This window comes from Cynocephalus volans, chromosome 17 (genome assembly GCF_027409185.1).
Source record: "Cynocephalus volans isolate mCynVol1 chromosome 17, mCynVol1.pri, whole genome shotgun sequence".
Classification (NCBI taxonomy): Eukaryota; Metazoa; Chordata; class Mammalia; order Dermoptera; family Cynocephalidae; genus Cynocephalus; species Cynocephalus volans.
In genome coordinates, this window is record NC_084476.1 from 28,762,522 (window position 1) to 28,785,438 (window position 22,917).

Consider the following 22,917-nt stretch of genomic DNA (forward strand, 5'->3'; position numbering starts at 1 on the left):
AAAAGGGATGGAGGGGCAGGGTTCTCACCATTCTCTGAGGAGCTCAGAGTAAGGCTTGGGCATGTTTTTAATCATTTCATAATTACACAAGTTATATGTCAATACATCCTCAATGCAAAGTATCACATACAAAGCAGAACCCTCCCTTGAGATCTCCCTGTCCCACCGCTCACTCCAGAGGCTCATTGTGATGTGCGTCCTCCCCAGCCTTTGTCTTACACAGCCTTTGTCTATATGTTTATATGTGGCCCTGTGTGTATGTATAGCTTTACATTAAAGGATCAACCATGGGCACTATCCTGAATCTTACTATTTGCACCTGAGATTGCTCCTCGTACACACACAAAGCTAGCACATTCTTGGTAAACCTCATTCTTTGTAAACCACCCCATTCTAACTCCATAGTCTGTGGGAGTGATTGATTATCCAATCATCCCGTCTTTGATGAGCACTTTAGGTTGTTTCCAATTTCACATTTTCAATCAATGCACCAATGAACATTCCTTCACTAGCCTGTTACCAGGAAGCAAAAAATATATATTTCATATATATTATTATATTTTATTATTTTATATATTATATTCCATTACAATAATATATTCATTATATTTATATATAATATATTCATTATATATATGAGATAAACTATTTTCAGAGGTGCAAATGTCCCAGGAAAAGTGGGATCTCAACCCCTGAGGCACCCCTTGACTTAAAACCAGTCTAGACTAAGAACTTGAAAGAATATTGTCAGAAACTGCGACTGCATATATGCAAGATGGGACCAAAAAACTTAATAGGTCATTTCTGTCTCCACTTGCGAGGACTCTGCATACTTCATGCCCCTTTAGTCATCATTTGGGTGAGTCCTACATATTTATGCTTTTCTTTCTTTCGTCTGTCCTCCTAAATCAATCCCTGCAGTTTCCTAATCAAAGCCAGCTTTTCAAATGAAACTGTAGCCGGGTGTTGAACTAACTAAATATTGTTTTTCCCCAGTACTGATACACAGAGAGGGTGGGATGCAGCCTTGATAAGTGTCCTCCCTTCCTCGGCAACCCCAGGAAACCACGTGCTGCCACAGCAGTTACTGATGGAGACCCAGGTGGGCATCAGGCCCCGGGCTGTGGGTTGGGAGGGAGTGGCAATTGAGAGATTTTCCTTTGCTCTCTGGATTTCAGCTCTCTATCCTTGGCATCCCCGGGAAGTAGGTCACCCTTCCCTCGGATGCCCATAAAGAAGGAGGAAAATGAGGTGTGAAGAGTGGAATGACACCCTGCCACCACCCTGCCTTGCAGCATGCCCACTCGGTCCTCCCTCCCCAGGGCCTGACAATCTGCAGGCCTGCAGCTATTTGTGGAAGACAAAGGACCTCAGCTCCTGATACTCCGCTTCAAACAACCTCTGGCTCTGGTCTCAGGGGGCTGCTCAGGGGGCCTCAGGAGTAGAAAGTCTGAGCGCATTTTTCCCTGAAACCTGCTTGTACCTCATCTTGAACCTGCCCTCAGTCCGCCAGTGGCCTACATGATCCATAGCAGTAGTTCTCAAAGTGTGTTCCCCAGACTAGCATCAGCATCATTACCTGAAAACTTGTTAGAAATGCAAATTATCTAACTCCACCCCAGACCTATTGGATCAAAATCTCTAGGGATGAGACCCAGTGATGTGTGTTTTAAGGAGCACTTCTGGTAGTTCCGATGCATGCTCAAGTTTAAGAAGCACTGACCTACAGGACAATGTCCAAACTCCTGCCTCAGACACCCCAGCCCTCCACACACTGGCCCACCTGCCCCTCCAGCCCCATCTCCCATTGCCTTCCCTACAGAACTCTACAGAGCAGTCAAAGGCACCCAGATGGGTCTCTCCTCTCCGTGCTTGCTGTCCCTATGTCTCATGCTCATGCCCACGTGTCAAATACCTACCATCTATCTTTTAAATCCCAGCCCAGCATCCTTTAGAAAGTCTTTCTTGGCCTCTCCAAGAAGAGATAAAAATAGCTAACCTCTATGGAGTACTGTTCCAAGAACTACATATATATATACAGGAACTACATATATATATAATTATATATTATAATATATATATACAAGAACTACATATATATATAATTATATATTATATATATATAATTAGAGAGAGAGAGACAGTTGTAGAGACATACGCATACAGATAGAGTTATATATAACTATATACATAAAAGTAGAAGATAAAGAATTGTTGAGCATATTAAATTATATATAATGTATATCATATATGATATACATTATATATTTCATATATATATAATATATATGCAGACCCATTATACTTGTATTTAATCTTCTCAACAACTCTGTGAGGAAGGTGCTACTATTTCCCCCATTACACAGATGAGGAAGCAGGCCCAGCAAGCTCAAATAATTTGTCCAAGTTATTGTGAGTGGTGAAATTGGGATTTGAACCTCTGGCCCTGGAGTCTTTAGCTATTTTCTTCCCTTGCTTCCTGGGATATATCCAGCCCAGTGGTGTTAGTTCCTCACCTCGAGTCCCCTCAGAACACGCCTCCTCCCACTGCCCCATGACAGCCCTTGGGTAGTGTGGAGAAAACTCTCATGTCCCGCCCAGGACTGCTGTCCTCTAGGCCAACACCCACTGTTTTCTCAACCAGCCCCCCTGTGACTTGGCCCTGCATCTGCAGCTGCCAGCCCTGCTGTGACAGCTGGCTTCTGAAGGACGGCCTCTCACTGGCTGTGTTCGATTTCTCTTTCCTGTTCCAAAGTGCAGGGCCCAAGGCTTTGCCTCAAGAAGGATGACATGGCGTGCTTTCTAAAAAATCTCATTTTCTAAAGGCATTTCCTATTGATTTCCTTCCTTATTGAGGCCCCTCCCAGCCTGGATTGTGTTAAGAGAGAGAGAGAGAGAGAGAGAGAGAGAGAGAGAGAGAGAGAGAGAGAGAGAGAGAGAATAAATTAAAAAAAAAAAAAACAGAGAGAAAAGGAAGAAGTATTTTTCCAAGCTCAGACTGTTACGCACTGTCTTGCTGAACTGGCTGGCAGTGTGGCTGCCGGGTACCCCAAAGATAAACTTCTCAACCAGTGTTCCCCAAAACCATGCTCTTTGGAATCATCTCTGAAAATCCAACCACCAGAATGTCCCTTATGTTCCCCACTCCACCACCTTTGTAAGTGGAAGGGGCATCTCTCTTTAGGGAGTTCTCCGGCTTACAAGATCGGCCTCAGAACTGAAAGCAGCATGTCCCATCTTCCCTGAGCTTCTCGTGTCTACATTTTCTTCTCCTAGGGGACCTGCGGCTGCACCCCTCCAGCTCTCCCACTTCTCAGTCACCCGGCTTTGGAGCCACATGCGCCTGAGCTTGAACTGAGGTTCCTTCTGAGCTGGTGGGCTTTGAAAAAGGCACTTAACCTCTCTGATGCAGTTTCCTCACTTGGAAAATGGAGATAAGGATAATCTGTATGAGTTTCCTAGGGCCACTGTGACACATGACTCAAGGCAACAGAGATTTATTTTCTGACACGTCTGGAGGCCCAGAGTCCTAAAAGTATCAGCAGAGCCACACTCCCTCTGAAGGATATATATACATATATACTTATACATAGGAGAGAATCCTTCCTTGCCTCTTCCAGCTTCTAGTGGCTCTAGGTAAGTGTTGGCTAGGAGTTCCTGACTCCAATCTCTCCCTCCATCTTCACATGGCCATCTCTTCTCTCTGTGTCTCTCCTCTGGGTGTCTCTTATAAGGAAACTCATCATTGGATTTAGGATCCACTGGATAATTCAGGACAATCTCACCTCAAGATCCTTAATTACATCTGCAAAGACCTTTTTTCAGAATAAGGTCACATTCAGTTTCTGGGGGTTAGGATATGGTCATATCTTTCTGGAGGTCACCATTCAACACACCTCAAATACCTCCTTCACAGGTTCACGGTGTAGTTGAAAAGACAGCATGAATAGAAGGTGCCTGGTCAAGTGACAGGTACAGAGTATGCCCAACAAGTGTGTAGATGGAGTTCTCTTTTCCTTCCCTGCTGCTATCCCCCACCCTGCCCCCTCCCTTGCCGTGGAAGGTGGCCTCTTGAGCTGGCTGCTTATAGCTGGCCCATAGCCAGCAATGGTCACATTAGCAACTTGTATGTGATCATGACTCCACAAAGCCCTCCTTACATATACAGACCCACCGGACTCATGTTAGCTCCCGGTGAAGTAGGCATAGCAGGTACTTCATTTATCCCTATTGTATAGATGGGTACATGGAGGCTCAGAAAAGTTATATCACTTGCTGGGCTTACTCGCTAGTAACTGGCTTATCGAATGAAGCTATCAGATTTCCCAAGTTCAAATGTGTGGGCAGGGGGTGACCCTAATGAGGAAGCCCAGCTACGGGTCATCTGGAGGTGACAAGAATGCAGAAAGATGACTGCCCAAAAAACGTCATTCCCGCTAAAAATCAAAACCTTCTTCTGCCTTTGCTGAGAGCCAGATTGTAAATGCAGACAATACAGCATTCCCCCTGGGTTTGTCTCAGGGCACCTGCCCACCTCACCCCTCCACTGATGTCTGAAATAACCTCCTAGTTCAAGTTCTTGTTTCAGATTCTTGTCATGGTTAAAGGGATCAATGGGAAATAATCTCAAATCTATGACTTTCCTGGCTTAGGCACCAATAGTACATTGTTGTCAGAGGAAGAAATGGAGAGGGGGAGGGGAAAAAATCAGCAGCTTGGATGCTCACTCTCAAGCTGTGTGATATGAGGCATGTACCTAGTCCTCTCTGGGTCTCAACCTGGCCATCTGTGGACAAAGTACGTCGAATAGGTGATGGCTTAGCCTTTCTACTTCAGCCATTCTGAGAATCCTGGACTCTAGCATCTCCATACCATTAAGCTTGTCTGAAATGATACATGGAGATGCAATAAAGCTGAACAATTGAGATACAGGTATTTTCATTTCTTCTGCTTCCAGATGTTGGGTTTAGTTGCTCGCTATATCAATGAGATGACAATAAACATGTATTTTTTCTATTTAGCTTTGTTTACTTAGCTGTGTGACCTTGGGCAAGTTATCTAACCTCTCTGAGCCTCTGTTTCCTCATCTATCAATGAGAATAATAACAATACCTATATTATTGGGCTCCTGTGAGAATTAAATAATGTTATACATGCAAAGCCCATGGCACAGTGTCAGTACATGAAAAGCACCAACTTATTTTTAGTATTGTTATTAGCGTTGTCCTAACCGTGGTTTATTCCACAGAGATTGTAACATGTGTGGCTCAGCCATAGAATCTTTCAGCAGGCCGTGCTGGTCTCTTTGATGTTCTTTCTCAGTCTCCAGAGCTGGCCTAGGAGCAGCCCCCTTGCTGCCTTTCTGGGCTTCCTGAGTTACAGGTGAGGTCTAGAAGGTGCTCTGGAAGCTCCTGTGTGGGAGCTCCAAGCCCAGAACTGCAGCCTGGTTGCAAGGGAGGGCCCTGGATGGTCACCAAATCAACTCCAACTGCCATAGGGAATGTTCTAGCCAAGCCCTGCTAGAACTGGCTGCTGGCATTAACCTCCACGAGGAGGAAATGGCTAGATCTGTGTGTGCCTCTATATGCATGTGTTTGGCGGGGAGGGGATGAGGGAGATCTTTGTATCCAAGTTGAGCTGAGCCTGGCTTTCCCACTTCTGAGCTACAAAACCTTCGCTAGTCACTTCCTCTTCCCCCTGCCCCAATCAACCTCTTGTAGGTGGGAAGAATAATGTTAGGTGAATTCAGCAATGTGAAGGGAGAAGGAGCTTGGAATTACCCAAATAACTGCATTCTCTCCTTAAATCAGGTCAGAGGTAGAGCCTGGAGGCTGGGGGCTGGGGGGGCGTGTATGAGGCCCCCCGAGCAGTCCACCGCCCTACCAGATAGGCTGTGATTTTCCGAGAGAATGCGCTGCCAGTTTATCTGTTCTTTTATTCATTCAAAAAACATTAATTGAGTTCCTCCATGAGTCAGGGCTGTGTGTACCTTTGGGACACAGCCCCTGCCTGGAGGAGCCTATGGACCAGCGAAGCAGACAGGCACATCGAAAGCTCACTGGAGCACAAGGAATACCACTATGGAGGTCGCAGCAGAGAGCAGAGCATGGAGGAGGGAAAAGGCTGGCTCTGGAAGGAAGAGCCTGAAAAGTTCTGGAGAAGAGGAGACACCGTATCTTGGCCTCGTGGGGGAGAAGTTCATCAGGCAGTGAAGAGGGGAAAGGACATTCCCAGCACAGAGGGAGGCGGGTCTAGAGCCTGGGGCCTGGAGGGCTGCAGGTGTCAAATGAGGGGACAGGGAGAAGTTTTGTGAATAGGTGATGGGTCTGGAGAAGTGAGTTGCACCAGGAGGAAAAAAAGTCCATATAGCCTTGCCAAGGAGTGAGACGAAGAGAGCCAGAGGCACCATCTGAGCTGACCCCGACTGCAGCCCAGATCAGTGTGGTCTGCAGATCAGCAGCATCCACATCACTCGGAGCTTGTTGGAAACACAGAGCCCCAGGCCCCACCCTGGACCCAGTGAATCAGAGCTCCGGGGGTGGTGCCCAGGAATCCGTGTTTTCCCAGGCTCCCAGAGGATTCTGCAGCCAGGCAGAGTTTTCAAAGCACTAGCGTAGGGCATGGTAACAAACGGCTCCTGTTTAAGGAGCACCTATTTCGTGGCAGGCACTAGGCCAAGCCCTTTACCAGGCTTATCTGATTTAATCCTCACAACAACCCTGTGAGTGGCTCTGTCATTACCCCCACTTTATGGATGAGGAAACTGAGGCTCATAAAGGCAAAGTAACTTACCTGAGGTCATGAAGCTACTAAGTAGCTAATATGGGATTTAAACACAAGCTGTGAGATTCCCAGGCTTACCCGCTCAGTAGAAGGCAGTCAGTTTTCAGAAAGCTTTGCAGTTTTCCTGCCAGGCAATGGAGAGGAGCAGCAGAGAACCTGGAATTATTCTGGGAATAGGCAACAGGATCTGTGGACCTTGATATAGATGAGGAGAGAGCAAGAATAGACAAGAGAGACCCCAAAGTTCCTAGGTTGAACAGTTGAGTAAGTAGAGACTCCATTGCCCAACATGAGGACATCAGGGGAAGACAGGGAAGAGATGAGGCTTTCCATTGAGATTTGCAGAGCATAAAGCGAACATCGAAGATGGAAAATGTGCCCATGAGAACTGGAAAACAGAACTGTTAGCTACTTCTCGGTTGGTGATATAACTGCAGGTATATTGGTAAGTCCAAAACATATACTCTCTCAAATTACAGCAGCTTTGGGGTGCCAGCCATTAAGGGGACTAAATCACCACAAGATTTATTCGTGTACAGAGGACAAGGGTTCAGGTTGGAAGGTCGTTCTCACCATGAGCAGCAGTGAAGGGAATCGAAGTCTTTGGAACCAGCCCCATTCCTCCAAGGTTGTACAAACTCAACCTCAATGTGACCTTTTTCTGAGTCTCAGAAAAGAAAAGAAAAAAGAAGAAAAGGAAAAAAAAAAAAAAAAAACCCTGCTCTCATGGTAAAGAAGTGACAGACCAATTAATAAGGCAGATGCTAAGGCCTCTGAAATAACTCAAAGCAAGGGGCAGGTGCTGAGTTCACCTGCTCTAAAGACCAAAAAAAAAAAAAAAAAAAAAAAAAAAAAAAACTTTTGGTTCCTATTTGGGTAGAACTGGGCATAAATCACTCTTTGAAAAGGTGTCGTAGGCACCTTTCGTTGTAGGGGCTCAAGCCCTTTCCAAACATTGGCTCATTAATCCTGGCAAAAACACCGGGAGAGAAAGCCTCGACAGGTGGCATTTTTTGTGTCACCGAACAGATGAGGCCTGGCCTCCAACCTAAAGACACACACAGGTCATGGTGGATCTGGCACAAGACTCTCCCAGCTCACTGGCTCTTAGCTACCCTGCCCCGTGGGTGGGGAGAGCCAGAAGTGTGTGCGCCCGCGCGTGTGTGTGTGCGTGTGTGTGTGCGTGTGTGCATGTGCATGTGCATGTGTGTGTGCGCGCGTGTGTTTGTGTGTGTGCGCGCATGTGTGCGCATGTGTGTGTGCGCGTGTGTGTGTGCATGTGTGTGTGTGTACACGCACGAGCACTTTTAGTCTTCTCAATTATCTTCTCGTACCACGAAAAGAAAATGGAGCAGCAGCTGGAGTTATCAGCTGGGTTGCTGGGAAGCATGTTACTGGGAGATCTATGTTCTCTTCCGAAACTGCCCGATTTTTGTAAGGATTTTCCCCATTTTCTTCGGTGAGTTTGTCCCTAGTAAATGCTTCTTTATTTCCAGCCCTTCCGACGTGTTTGCAAACTATTTCAATGTGCAAGTTCTAACCCGAAAAGGGAGATATGGAAAAGGGACTGAGAAGAAGAGAAAGTTCTAACAAACCCAAACAACGGCCACCCAAGCCGCACTTGTCCCCTCTGCGCACCGTTGGTCCTTGAGTCCGGTTTGGTGTTTCAAAGTGAGGAAAAGATATGAAAGCACAAGGTGCCTTAAACACGGAAATCATCTGCTGTGGCCAGTCCCTCTCTTCTTAATAAAGAATGGAAAGGAAATCAGAGAAAAAGAGAGAGAAGAAAGAGGGAAAGAGAGAGGGGGGTGATAGAGAAAGAGAAAGGGGGAGAGAGAGAGAGAAAGGAGGAGAGAGAGGAGGAGAGAGAGAGAAAGGAGGAGAGAGAGAGGAGCCGCGCGGCGGGGAGCAGCCGGCGAGAGCGAAACCCCGGCTCCCTCCCCGGAGCCCGGCAGCTTTCCGCAGCGGCCGCGGCTCGGAGCTTTTAAGGGTTTCTAATCCTGGAAGGCCGGCTGACATCACCCCGTTTCTTGTCGGCTGATGTTTCGTACAAGCCTCTCATTTCCTCAGCGTTTGCAGAGCCACCAATTACTGCGACAATCTCGTGTTGATGTTTTCTCTCCCCGGCCCCGCTGGCCCTGGGCCTGCAGCTCCGCGTCCCTCCGACGCGCACGGCCCCGAGGGGTGGGGGAGCGGGGTGGGGGACCTGGATCGGGCCCAGGAGAGAAAGGGAGGGGTCCCCCTTAATTTTTTTTCATTGACTTCAGCACCATGTGATCAGGAAGTCTGGCCTCCCTCCATTTCCCCTCCCGACTAAAGGGAAACATTGTGTAGCAGCCGCCGCGGCCGCTGGTGGGATGGTCTTCGCTGCCTGACGTAGGGAGATAAAAATAACCGGCATATTTAAGGCAGGAGCAGGAATCCCGGCGCTCACACGCGGCCTGCTCAGCTCCCGAGGCCGGCCCGGCGGCACGGCCTGCAGGGAGGCCCCGCGCTCTGCTGCGCGAGCGAGGGCCGCCGACCCTGACCTCGACCTTGGGGCCCAGGCAGACCCCGGCAGGTTCTCGGCGGCCTGGCTGCTGGGCTGGGCCTGGGTTCTGTGTCCTATCTCCCTGGAGATGAGAAGGAAGGATGCTGAGGCGAAGGAAGGGTGAGGCCAAGCCCAAGGCTCTGTCCCAAGGGAAGGGTCACAACAAGCTGCCACTAAAAACGCCATCTGCCAGGCCCCCAACTCAGACACACCACTGTGCGCACACAGGCTCCAATCAGGTCCCCCTTCTCCAACCCCTTTTTTGGTTGGAACTGCACATTGCAAAGATTTGCAAACATGTGGCAGGGCTGGAAATAAACAAGGAGCATTTACCAAGTACAAGCTCACCAAAGTAAATGGGGAAAATCCATGCAAAGATCTGGCACTTGGAGGATCTCTTGATCCTTAGCCCACCCAACGCAGGAGGTTCTTTTATCCTTATTTTACACAAAGGGAAGCTGAGGCTCAGGGAGATGAAACCACACACCAGTGATGCTTTCCCCACCACCGCAGTGGCCTCCCTCAACTGCATTTACTCCGCCACACTGATTTATCATTCTGGAAACCACCTTTCTTCTGTTCCTCCTACTCCCTAAATAAAATTAATACCAAGCAAAACCGATGATGGTTGAGCTTTCCACTGATCTGTGAAATTTCAGCTTTGCCCTTGCTCTGGGCCACAAAGAAGTTTGTACTTCCAATTAATAATGGGAAATCTCCCAACCTTCTGATGTCTAAAGTAACAAGATATTTCAAATATTTTGGCAAAGTTTTTCACCTAAAAGCCAGATGTGCTAATGAAAAATGAGTGGACATTCACCCTTAATTTTTTTGTTATTGCAGAGATAACAAATAGCTATTTATCTGGGTGGAAGAAGCAAAGAACGCTCATTTAGTGAGATTCGGGAATTTAACCACCTATGAGGATGGAGACCTCAGGGTCTTCTGGCATGGTTTTACTGAATCCCCCAGCACCCAGAATAATGCTTGAAACTTAAAGATTCAATTCATAATTGTTGGACTGAATGAATGAATGTGTGGGGTGTGAAAAGTGGAAGGCAGTATTTAAAGATACATTGGGATGCCGTGTGCTGGTCATATCTTCAGTGACTGTAGAAGTGTGATCTCATTTAGTCCTTACAACAACCCTAGATGGTAGGTGTCATGATCATCCCCGCCTTGTACTCATATATAGGGAAACTGTAGCAAAGAGAGTAACTTGCTATTAGCACTGGAATTTGAACCCGGGCAATCTGATTCCAGTAGCCAAGTTCTTAACCACCAGGCTAGATCCAAAGAGGTGTCCCATGAGATGTCAGAGCAAGGGACCCACCTTTTATTAAGTACCTCCTTTGACTTCAGTTCCATGCTTGCTACTGAGAGGTGGATCAGACACCACAGCCTCCAGGCTGTCAAAGAGGTGAGTCAGGAAGCAAGACTGGACTGTCGGCTCGTTGAAGGCAGTGGTCCTCATTCATCTCTGTGTTCCCAACATTGACTCTCACAAATGTCTGCTGAACTGTCCCCCTGAGAGAAGCCCTCTTTTTACCACTGCCAACCCCAGCATATTCAGCTGTCCTCCATATCCCCCATTAGATGTGGCACATGACCTCATTAAAGCAGCTGTCACATGGTATTTGAAGCAGTTTTCTTATCTGCCTGCTCTCCCACTGGTCTGGGAGCCTCTTTGAGGGTAGAAACTGTGTCTAGGTCAGTAAAGGCTCTGAGGCATGGCGACCACTCACTAAATGTTTGCTAGATGATGAATGAAAGTGGACTAGACCTTCAGTAGCCTCCCTGACAATACTGGCCCCATATGACCACCACTCTTGACTTTCTGTATCTTTGCACCCCGTTCTGTTGCCCCATAGAATTTGTCACAGTTTGTAATTTCATCTGTTTTCTTCTCCTCCCTCCATAAACCCATAAATGCAGGAACCATCTCTGTTTCTCCACCTTAGTATTCCCAATATCTGTTAAAGTGCTACACACACTGCAGGCTCTCAGTAAACACTTACAAAATTAAAGAGTGAAGGAAGGAAGGAAGGATGGAAGGAAGGAAGGAAGGAAGGAGGGAGGGAGGGAGGGAGGAAGGAAGGAAGGAAGGAGGGAGGGAGGGAGGGAGGAAGGAAGGAAGGAAGGAAGGAAGGAAGGAAGGAAGGAAGGAAGGAAGGAAGGAAGGAAGGATGGAAGGAGGGAGGGAGGGAGGGAGGAAGGAAGGAAGGGAGGGAGGGAGGAAGGAAGGAAGGAAGGAAGGAAGGAATCCCAACATTGCTTTGAAGCAAGTCCTACCTTTCTATTTCCAACAAATTTATTCCAAAGTCAGTCATAACTGAGCAAAGCCACTTGCAATAATGCCATTACCCAGACTGTATTCATAAAGTAAGTGCCTTTTGTTTGGTGACCACTTCAAATCCAAGTCTCATCCATATTGATGATAAAAAAGACTTAAAAGGGGGTTATTGAATGAGGCCCTTCTTCTCATACAATGTGGGCTCCAGTGACCACTATAGTTAGAGCTACACACAGACTCTCTTTATGCCCCTCTGTTTTCATTAGCTCGGGTAACTTGCCAAAGAGTGATCCTTTTGGGCTGAAATTTTCCATGCTGGGTCTTGGCAAAAGGTGAATTTTGGGGAAAAGTTTGAATAAAATCCCTTCAGCCATTTTTTAGTTTGATGAGGATTAAAAAAATACATTTTTTCTTGCTTTCAATTGAAGACATTTTTAGGACACAGGAAACTCCAGCACAGTTGAACTCTGAAAATGTGAAACTCATATCTAATCCCATCTAAGGGAACTGTGGAGATCATTTTGGACTCAAAATTTTTCTTTAATTTAATAAAATTAAAACTAAGAAGTAATTTTTAAAATCTCTTTGCAGCCTTAGCAATCATGACATTTTTCCCCACTTGGACTACATGAGCCTTTCTGTGATTCTAGAAAATCATAAAAGCTCAGAACTGTTTAGAACAGATTACAAAACTTGGATTTTAGCTCCTACACCATGACAGATATTTCCTTCTTTCTTTTGTCTCAAGAATCTTCCTTCACATTGTACCAGGAATATATGATTTAAACCATAGCTTCAGAAAATAACAAAGCTGAGATTCCAGGAATGAAAGGACCACTCCTTCAAAGTCAAATATACAACTTTCTTTTAAAAGCTTTCTTACACAGTTGCTAACCAAAATATTATATCTTACATTGGATTTTCCCAATACTCATGTCAGTATCGATTCTTGCCTTCTTATTCACCGGAAACTACCTTAGCCTAGTTATATTATAGTTCTTGTAACGGAATTATTTTCAAAGAAGCAGTGCTATGCTGGAAAGTCAGAAAGACCTGGGTTTGTCTCTCTGCTCTGATGTTTACCAGGCAAATACCTTAATCTCCCTAAGACTCAGTTTGTTCACCTGTAAAATGGGGATAATAATATTGACTCATTGATTGTTGTCAGGATTAATTTAGGCCAAGCACCCCCCGCCCACGACCCAGTGCTTGGTATAAAAGTAAGTGCTCAATAAATGGCAGTGTCCTTCTGTCCTTCCTCTGTCAGCTGTTTATTCACATTTATCCCGTCTTTACCTAGTTGACACCTCGTGTCTTCAACTTCTCAGTTCCTTGTGGTGTCTAGTCAAACCTGAGGTTTGACATGGATAAAAGAATCAAGACATGGAGAGTAAGACATGGAGAACAGAATCAAGGACGTGCTGGCTGCACATTTTCATAGATGCTGTATATGTTCAATGATACCAGCAAATATCTCCCCTTTGTTTACTTGTAAATCCACAGTGTAGTTGGGTGAATGAGAGAATAAAAGAATGAACCGGTAAAGGCTTCCTGTTTCCTTGCAGGATCTGAGGACTGAATCTTAGCTTTAATTTTCAAGCAAGTTTCTTTTTACCTCAGGCATTTTCTGAGAGCCAGGATTTGTTTGGAATGCACATTTACCTTGATGGTTGTGTATTCAAAATCAGCCACATCTCAAATGATCTTTTTTACATTCAATTTTATTTCACAGTAAGCAGGTAGGGGACCTTCAATTACAGTCCTTTGTTGGGGCAAAAACTGCCCCTATTTCCCACTGCATAGACACAGCACTGCTCCAAAAGAGGAAAGCACTACATGAATCAAAAAGAAAAAGAAGGGAGAGAAGGAGAAAGGGTGGGGAGGAAGAAGGGAGCGGAGGAAGGACCTAGCTTAAACCAGCACACCTCTCGCCCCTGAGTAATGTATTCTGATTTGCTTGTTTTCCTTCTGCAAGTTTAGCTGGCCTTCTTGCCTCCTTTTTAATAGTTAAATTTAAAAAAATAATAAAGATGATTGAGTTCCAACTATGTGCCATTTCTTTTGGCACTTATTGCAGCATTTCATTTTCTCTCATGTTATAGATGAGAAACAGGCTCAGAGAGGTTAGGAAGTCTGCCTTCAGTGACACATCCAGAAGGTGCCACAGCTTTTCAAGAGCACTTTCAAATTCACAAGTGTGCTCCAGTCTTCCCCACCATCTCACAGCCACCCAGCACATGTGCTTGGGCGTACACACACACACTCACACTTAATTATGTCTTACAGAAAAATTTGAGATTGGAATAAACCTATCTATTGAAACAAACAGGGTGTAGATAAATATCATTATGGGAAGGATAAATGCCAAATTCACGACAGGGTTAATTCTGGAGGAAAAGCAGGGGATGCAGTTAGGAAGGAGAGCAGCAAAGTTTCAACTGTATTTGGTCAAGTTTTATCTCTTAAACTGAATGGTATTTATATGGGTGTTTTTATGTTGGACTTTATAAGTGTTCGTTTGTCGTAAATACGTCATAATACATTTTTTTTAAGATTCAACAGCATGGCCTGATGCTTACTCGCAGCTCTTGCCATCAACACACACATCCTTAAACACACATACTCACAGAGTCACACTCAATCCCTGGCAAGTACACACAAGCACTGACACACACAGTCACATGTAAACATTCACACATTCACTTACACATGGTGAAGTCACAGTGAACCCACACGCTTGCTCATGTTGACAAGCACACGCTGCACACACACACAAACACGCTGACTGCTGCACCTCTCCTTCCAGCAAGGGTGACAGGGTCAGACACAGGGACCCTGAAATCTGGGATGTTGACATGACACTAACTGAGCGATGAGACCCCCTGGAAGTGGGCAGAGTGAATACACACAGTGCCTGTTTACAAAAGCTGGCACAGACAGATGCCACCAATGAGCAGTCCCATGGGGGCCAGTGTGTGGCCCCAGATGCGGGCAGATGTTCTCCCACCATGGGCTCATCTGGGAAGAGACAGAGTTAAGGAGCAGAGGGAAGACTCTGGTCTTTCACAGTTTGGGAGGGAAGCAGTAACTTGTGTGGGAAACAACCTCCTCGGAAACCATAGCAACACCCATTTGGCGGCTCTGGATTGGACCCCGACCAGACATTTATTAAGCAGGCTCATAAGCTGTGGTCTCCAGAAGAACAATACCAAACTGATCAAATGTTAATAGCTTCAATCTGTTCCTGCTCACAGAGCTCCCACCCCATCCCCCTCTTCTAACAGACTGTGCTTCTCTGCTTCCCAGCCTCAACTGAAAACAGCCTCTGCTGCTACACTAGAGCCCAAGTTCAATGCTGGGACCAGCAGGCACGTACAGGTGACTTAGGGTACAGAGAAGGAAGGTGGGTCAAACCAGGAGACCACTGGGACCCAAACAGGGCCATTCCTAGGTTAGGCCACCCCACTTGAAAAGTCTCCAAGATCATCTGATTGGACAGTGTTCAGTCTGGCTGCATTCAGAATTACCCGATGAGATTTTTAAAAAATGCCCCATGCCAGTTTCTGGGTTCCACCCATCCAATTTAATCTGATTCTCTAGGGGGTAGGGCCTGATCATTTGTATTTTTTTAAAGTTCCCCAGACAATTCTAATACACAGCCAGGGTCGACAACCATGAATAATTCCAACCCCCTATAGAGGTGAGGGTGAGGGACTCCAGAGAGGGACAGGGACTTACCCAAGGACATAGAACTGGTGAGGCACCATGCTGAGAATGAAACCAGACATCCTAACCCCAGCCCAGAGTTCTGCCCATTTTCCTGAACTCCATAAGAGTCTTTAAAATGTCTCTCTCTCCTTGACTCATCGAGGGGCCTGCTCTTTTCCACCAGGGACTAGAGGTGGGGGCCATGGGGGATAAAATGGGTCCAAGGAAGGTTCAAGAAAATGTAGTTTTAACAAAAATATGGGGACCAGACATTCAAGAGATCATGACAGTCACACTGACTTATTCCTAATGCTCACCGTGATTAGACACAATTTGTCATAACTAACCATGTGACTCTTCACCCAGGTACTCGAATCCCCAAGTTCAAAACCTGGGCAACATTTTCCGGCTTTTGTCTTTATCTGTCTCTTCCAGCTTCACCTCTGGACAGTTGCAGTCATCTCCAAGCTACCCGCCTCATGGGGATATGGATGCCTCTTAGGACGCCCCCATTCATACCACCATTCGCTCTCACTTAAAATGCCTCAGGGCCTCCTAACCAGTCTCCCTAAACAGGCCACCCATCCTCTACAGAACCACCAAATATCCTCTGTAGAACACATATCTGCCGATGTTGCACTGGGCCAGAGCCTCACAAGCAGGCCCCCACCTGTGGGTTCAGGTGCACTCAGGCTATATGCTCACCGTGCACTGCCCATGACCCATGCACCATGCCAGGGCAGCACCCCAGTGTAAATAAGACATCCACAGTCTCCGCTGATGCACAGGTTACACTCTTGATGGGGAGACAGATCGACTGACTGTGTGACTACTACTGTGAAAGAGCTAAGAGAAAGGTCCTGAGAGAATGGATAGGGGAGACAGTGTCTTCTATGCTGGCGATGTCAAGAATGGCTTCTTCTGGGCAGGGGATGGGATGTTTAATCTGATCTCTGAAGAGTGAAAGGGAGTTAAGAAAAAAGGAGAAAGAATGTTCTAGACAAAGGGAACAATGGTATGCGCAAATGGTCTGGGTGGTGAAGGAGCAGAGTCTGGGACTGGAGAGCAAGGAGAAAGGGGCACAGGATGACACTGGCCAGGGAACAGATCATGCAGGGCCTTTTAAGTCGTGGAAGAGATCTGGGGCTTTGCCTTTGGATTTTAACAACTGTCTCAGCATGCCCAGGCTGAGGGGTTTCCTGGGATGGAGGACTGACAGTACTAAGATGTGGAGGGATGCTGGGGAGGCTGACCGAGGGTGCATGCTGGTCTCTGAGCAGCACCGCTGGCTTTGAGATGGTGCCGCCAGTCCCTGGAGGGTCCCAGGATTGAAGGGAAGGTGACAAATTCAGTGGGTTTGGGAAGTTAGGAGAATATCCAAGGGAGATGTTAGCTAGGCTCTTGGTTCTACTGGCCTGAAGCTAGTGGTCTTCGCAGAAAGATAGAAATTTGGGAGCTATCAGCATAGAGATGACAACTGAATTATGGGAGTGGATTAAGCAGCCTAGAGATAAAGTAAAAAGAAAGCTGACAGGAGGACCTACATCCCAGCCTTGAGGAATTCCAGTGTTTAAAGGTCTGGTTAACTCACTTGGGAGGTCGTGGTGCTGATAACACCAAGGTCAAAGGTTTGGATCCCTGTATCGGCCAGGCTGCCTAAATAAATAAATAAATAAATAAAATCTGACAGTTAAGGGTAAAAATCAATTCGGGAAGCTGAGAAAGAGCAGCCAGGACTGTAGGAGGAAAACCATGAGTCTGTGGCATCTCAAACATGAGAAGCAAGAGTGTCTAGCAGAATAGAATGGTCCACCATGACCAATGCTGCTGGAAAATCTAATCAAATGACTGGGAAATGCTGCTAGCTTAGGGAAGTAGAGGTCATGATGACTTTGTGAAGTAATGACAGTGCAGGTAGATAGAGGAGTGAGTGGAGGTAAAGACATACAGACAGCACAGAAAATGTATGTGGGAAATTTGGCTGGAAAGAAAATGGATGGGGCAGGAGCTGGAGAGAGACATGAAGTAAAGGGAAGGTTTGCTCTAAGATGAGCATGGCTAGATGCTGACGGGGAACATCCAGTTGATAGGAAGCATAGAAGGATGCAGCAAAGAGAAGGGCTGGTCACTCCTCCCCAGGATAAAGTTCCTACTGCAGTCTCTGCACACTGCCCTGCCGAACATGCACACACTCTTTGCAGGCTAGGTGCTCTCCCTTCGCCCACAATAGCTCTTACTTGGATCAAAGGACGACACTGGGAAGCCTTCCCTCTCCTGTCGTACAGCCCAGCACATACACCTCTACCGCAGCACCCAAACCTGGCTGGTTCCCTGTTGTCCCTCCCATGAAATGGAGAACTCCTCAAAGACAAGAAACTCACTTTGAATCTCAGCCCGTGGCATTGGCTAATCCAGAGTACATGCTCAGGAAACGTTTGTGGAATGAATAAATGAATGAATGTCGTCATTACTGATGAAAAATGATAAACCAGAAGACACACATGGGCAAGCAAGAGGACAGTTCAGGCTGGCATGAGGGGTAATATCCATTCCCCAGAAACAGGGCTCTCAAAGAACTTGGTTCCAGCAATCCCCGGGGGGTGGGAGGCAGGGTGGGGTAAGCTCCCCACCGAGCTCGCATTCTTTTCTCCCATTGTTCCTGAGCGCTGCACATGGAAAGTGCAACATCCACTAAGGCCCATGTGTTTCCCCTCCTCCCCTCCCTCAGCAGGGAGGGAAAAGATGGGCGTAATTTATGCCCACACCCTTCCCTTGCACTCCTGGCACTGGGGAGAGGGGACATAGGGGCAGAGACCCGCCCAAGCTCTGCAGACTTCTCTCCGCATCCAAGCAAGAGAGCCACAGCAGGGGCCACGGGGTAGGGTCGGGAGCAGGAGAGGACAGGCAGAAGGGGAGGAGGGGAGAACGAGATGGAAACTGGCACTTGGGAGTGTTTGTGGCATTCCAGCCCACATGCCAGCTGGGTGCACACGTTACCCTCTACCCTCCCCCTCATGGGACACCCAGGCTTTCCTGTTGAAGGGGGCTGACACTAACACCAAAGTTGTAGAAAACACTCAGAGATGAGCAGGAGAAGACAGTGCTGGAGGGAAACATGAAGAGGCATGTGGAAAGGGTGAGGTGCAGGTCCTGTCAGGGTGGGCGCTGTCTTTTGGGGTCAGCCCTCTATAGGTGGCTGTCCTGCAGCCAACTCTCAAGGCTGGAAGAAGGACTAAAGGTGGAACTCTGAGGAATGCTGAGCTCCGAGTCACCAGAGCATACCTCCCCAGCTACCTCTTCCCTCTTTCTTCAGTGGCAATTGAGGCAACCAGCAGAGTCCACATGTCTGGGAGTCAGAAGAGCCAGGGTTCAAACCCTGTATCCTCCACGTACCAGCTGTGTGCCTGTGGTCAAGTCACCGTACCTCCCTGAGCCCCAGTTTCTTTACCACCAAATGGGGATGTAAAAGGAGAAGGGTAGATCCAACCTGCCGTTGTGTCCCGTTGGCCCATTTGCTGTTGCTATTGGTTTGGTTTCTTTTTGCTCTATCAGATCAGTTGTTACTTGTAAAAATTAAGAGATTGCATCTAACATCCAGATTTCCAGGTTCCTTGAATAATCAGAGCATCTACAACCTGGTCCTGCATTGGCCCATGGCTACAACTTAGAAGAGACACACAGAATTCAGTTTTCCACTGTTCCACCACTGCCTCCCTGCCTCACTGACGTCACCTGCCTTTGGCATGTGGCATCTGCTGTCCCTGTTTAAAAAAACATTTTGAACACAGCCCTGAAACTCTGAGCACCTGGTCCTAGTTCATCAGCCTCTCCCCAGAGCCCAGCACAAGGCCTGGCACTCAGTAGGTACTCAGCCATTCGTTTGCTTAATAATATGTGTATATGTTGAGTCCCTACTCCATGCAGGCAGCACATGAGTTGCTGGAGATTGAGCAACAAACAAGCCAGATATGTATATTATGCTCACAACAGTACAACCCATGAGATTACTTCTATTATTGTCTCTGATGTACAGATGAGGTAGGGAAACTGAGGCACAGAGAAGATGAGGAACTTGCACAAGATTCTTTAGGAGCAAAGGTGGGATTCAAATATATCAATTTGGCTCCAGAACCAGTTAATGCTCTGAACTGGGAGTCTGCAAACTACAACCTGTGGGCCAAATCTCACCTGCCATCTGGTTTAGAAATAGTTTTATTGGAACACAGCCACAGTCATTTGTTTACATTGTCTATGACTGCTTTCACACAATGGCGGATTTGAGCGATAGCAACAGAGACTGTAGGACCCCTCAAGGCCTAAAATATTATCGAGCCCTTTACAGAAAAAGTTTGCAAACACCTGCTCTGAACCACTATTCTAAGTATCCTACCTGCAAGAGAGGTTATTGCTTTCAGAAAATTTAGACTGGGAAGAGGGACAGAAAACATATTAAAAAGGTGCATGTCGTGGTAGAGAGGATCTCAGCAGCTCCTACATAGAGTGCCCAGGGAAGACCTTTAGAAAAAGACCATTAAGCTGAGATCTGAGTAACCAGGAGCCAGTGACACAGAGAAGGGGAGAAGAGCCTTCTGGGCAGGGACCAGAGGGGCAAAGATCCTAGAGCAAGAGCAAGCATAGGGGCTCTGGGGACAATAAGAAAGCCAGCATGGTAGTGCCAGTAGGCGAGGAGAACAAGCTTGGGTAGAAAAGGGTCTGGCCATGATGTATTTCCTGCAAACATGGGAACGAATGAGCAAAGCAGGGTCTGGAAGAAACCTGGAGCCCCGCTCTGACATTTGCTGGTTTTCTGGATCCAGATCCTTCCTTGAAACTGGCAGGAGCTCCTCTCCCTGGGCTATGAAATGAGTTCTAACTGTGAGCCGCCCTTCTGGGGCTGGTGTGGGTCAGAGGCAATAAAAGACATGACGGAAAAGCCCTTTGCAACCACGCAGGACAGCCCCTGACTTGACAGCTGCCCCCGATGTGTGTGCTGTAGTGAGCTGGGAGGTTCATGAACCCCAGGAGCTGGAGGCCCTATGAGCCAGTCTGCTCCTGCTCCAGCAGCGAAGCCTGCGGCTCCCTTCCCAGCCAGGCTGACTCATGATGCAGCCTCTCTGGGGGCCCCTGCCCTTCACACAACCCAAAGGAGAGGTGGCTGGGGGAGGAGGCACTAAAGGCCTGAGGTCAACGCCCCAGAAACTTCACTGCAAGGAGGAGTGATTGTGCTTACTGGGAAAATATGAGCAGGAGGCCAGAAAGCCCAACAGAAAGTGCACATGTGTACACACATGAGTATGCATTGGGGGACAGAAGCTAAAGACGGGTGCCTGACTAATATGTGACCAGAGCAAACCAGGTTTTTAACTGTTGTTTATCCAGTTCCTGGGTCTTTGCTGCTGTGGGTAATGCTAAGCACCTGTTTCCACGACTGGCTCATCGAATCTATAAGGATCTAGAACGGTAACAAGTGAACAACGCACAGCTGAAAGACCCTAAGTTCAGCAGGCCAAGGGTGGCTTCCTGGCTCCACCACTTATGAGCCCTGTCACCTTTGGAAAATCACATCCCCACTTTGAGTCTCTGTCTCCTCACCTGTGAAATGGGAATACCACCTCCTCAAAAAGTTGTTTTGAGGGTTAAGCGGAATCAGAGTAATTGTATGAAGCACACAGCAAAGTGCAGTTGCACAGAAAGGATCCAAAATATTAGTGCCTTTCCCCTCTTGGATTCCCAGGATCCAGATGGGTACCTGGCACAGCTAGATTGGTTAAGAATCTAGACGGTATGTGGGGACTGAAGTATCTGTGTATCTGATGCATGTAGAATAGTCTGGCTCTTCAGGACACAGAGGAGTCCTGAGAAAGCCGAGGGTAACAAACGGTGCTGTGATTTAGCTTAATTAATTAATTCACTCAACAAAAATTTATGGGGCATCTTCTCTGTGCTGGACCCCGCAGGAATGCAAGAAATACAGAGATGAGATGACTAAGAGAAGAGGTGTTGGGAAGTTACCAGATCGCCAACCTGGAGAAGTACGAAGGGCACAGAACAAGCACACAAATATTGGCAGAATGAGCACACACAGAAGTGGCCATTTTCTTATGTTCTTTGGGCATGAATGTAGCTCACACACAGGTAGAGCTTTTCTTCCTCTTCATAGGAAAACATCACCTCTAACAAAAAACAGGTCATATGAACAACCCAAGTTTTATGTTCCAGACAGATCTGGATTCAAATCCGAGTTCCCTCAATATTCAACTCTGTGACCTGGGGCAAGCCATTCACATCTCCGAGTCTCGGGTTCCGTAAAACTAAATTGGGGATAATACCTAAACCCTCTGACTCAGAGGTTTGGAAGGGTGAAATAGACCAAAAGGAAGCTCAGATTTGTGGCACTGACTCTAATACTCTCTCAGTAATAGAACCCCCTGATAATAGCTGAGTACATGGCCACCCAGAATAAATTACAGCCTTCCGTGCTGCTATGTTTGGCCAAGCAACTAAGTTCTGACCAATGAGATATAATTGGGAAAGGTGGAGGCAACTTCCAGAAAGTGTGCTTAAAGTGTGCTTTCCCTTATCTCTGCCTATTCTCCTTCCTGCTTTCTGGAATGCAGATATAATGGCTGGAGGTCCAGCAAGCATCTTGGACCATGAAGTGAACTTGAGAATAGCAACAAGAAAGAAGGAGCCTGGCCTTTGATACTCTGTCACATGCCAGCCCTGGACTGGGCTACCTCTGACTTCCTACATGAAAAAAAAGAAATGCCCTCTCTCTTGTTCATTTTATACTTGTTAAGAGCTTGAAGGAGGGGTGACGTTTAACACACTTGCAACTGCATCCAAATCTTTCTAACCAATGTTCATTCATATCAGCACAATGCATTCAGGGGATGAGCACTCTGTGTTCTCAGGGCCACTGAGCACTGTGTGTTGAGCACTACTGCACAGGTCATTATCTCCATTTCCTCCTGACTGAGGACCCATCTGCCCTGGCACTGAACTGCCTCCCACGCCTCCAGCCCCTCCCTTGGTTTCCAGTTCTCCTTCAGTGAGGTCATAAGCCCTGTAGGATGCCCTCAGTGGCTGAGTTCATTCATAGATAACAATGACTCTGCTGCAGAGGTCAATGACTCTGCTGCAAGGTCAGAAATATGAGAACACCTTTATAAATGCACAAAGATGAGAACATTTCCAAAAACAGGGCCCAAATTTGTATACAGACCAAGTCCAGCTGGGTGATTCAGCACCTGCAGCCTAGAAAGAAATCCATGTATGCACTTGTCCAGCATGTACCCACAGAATGCCTTCTCCAGCCAGGGCACCGTGCCAAGCCCTACAGGCCAGAGGGAAGGAGAGGCCCCATCCCTGAGAACCAGGAGCCAGCATCTAAATGAGGAACTAACATGTTCACTCAAAGCAACACACACAATGCAGCTCATTCATTTACTTAGCAAATATTTATTGAGCACCTGCTATGTACCAGGAAAAGGGCCAAGCATGGAAAACACGCAGCAAATAGATAAGGAAGGGAATTAGGAATTCAGCCTGGGGCTGCCAATTGAATATGAAAACATCCATCCTCACCCTCTCAGTCCCTAAC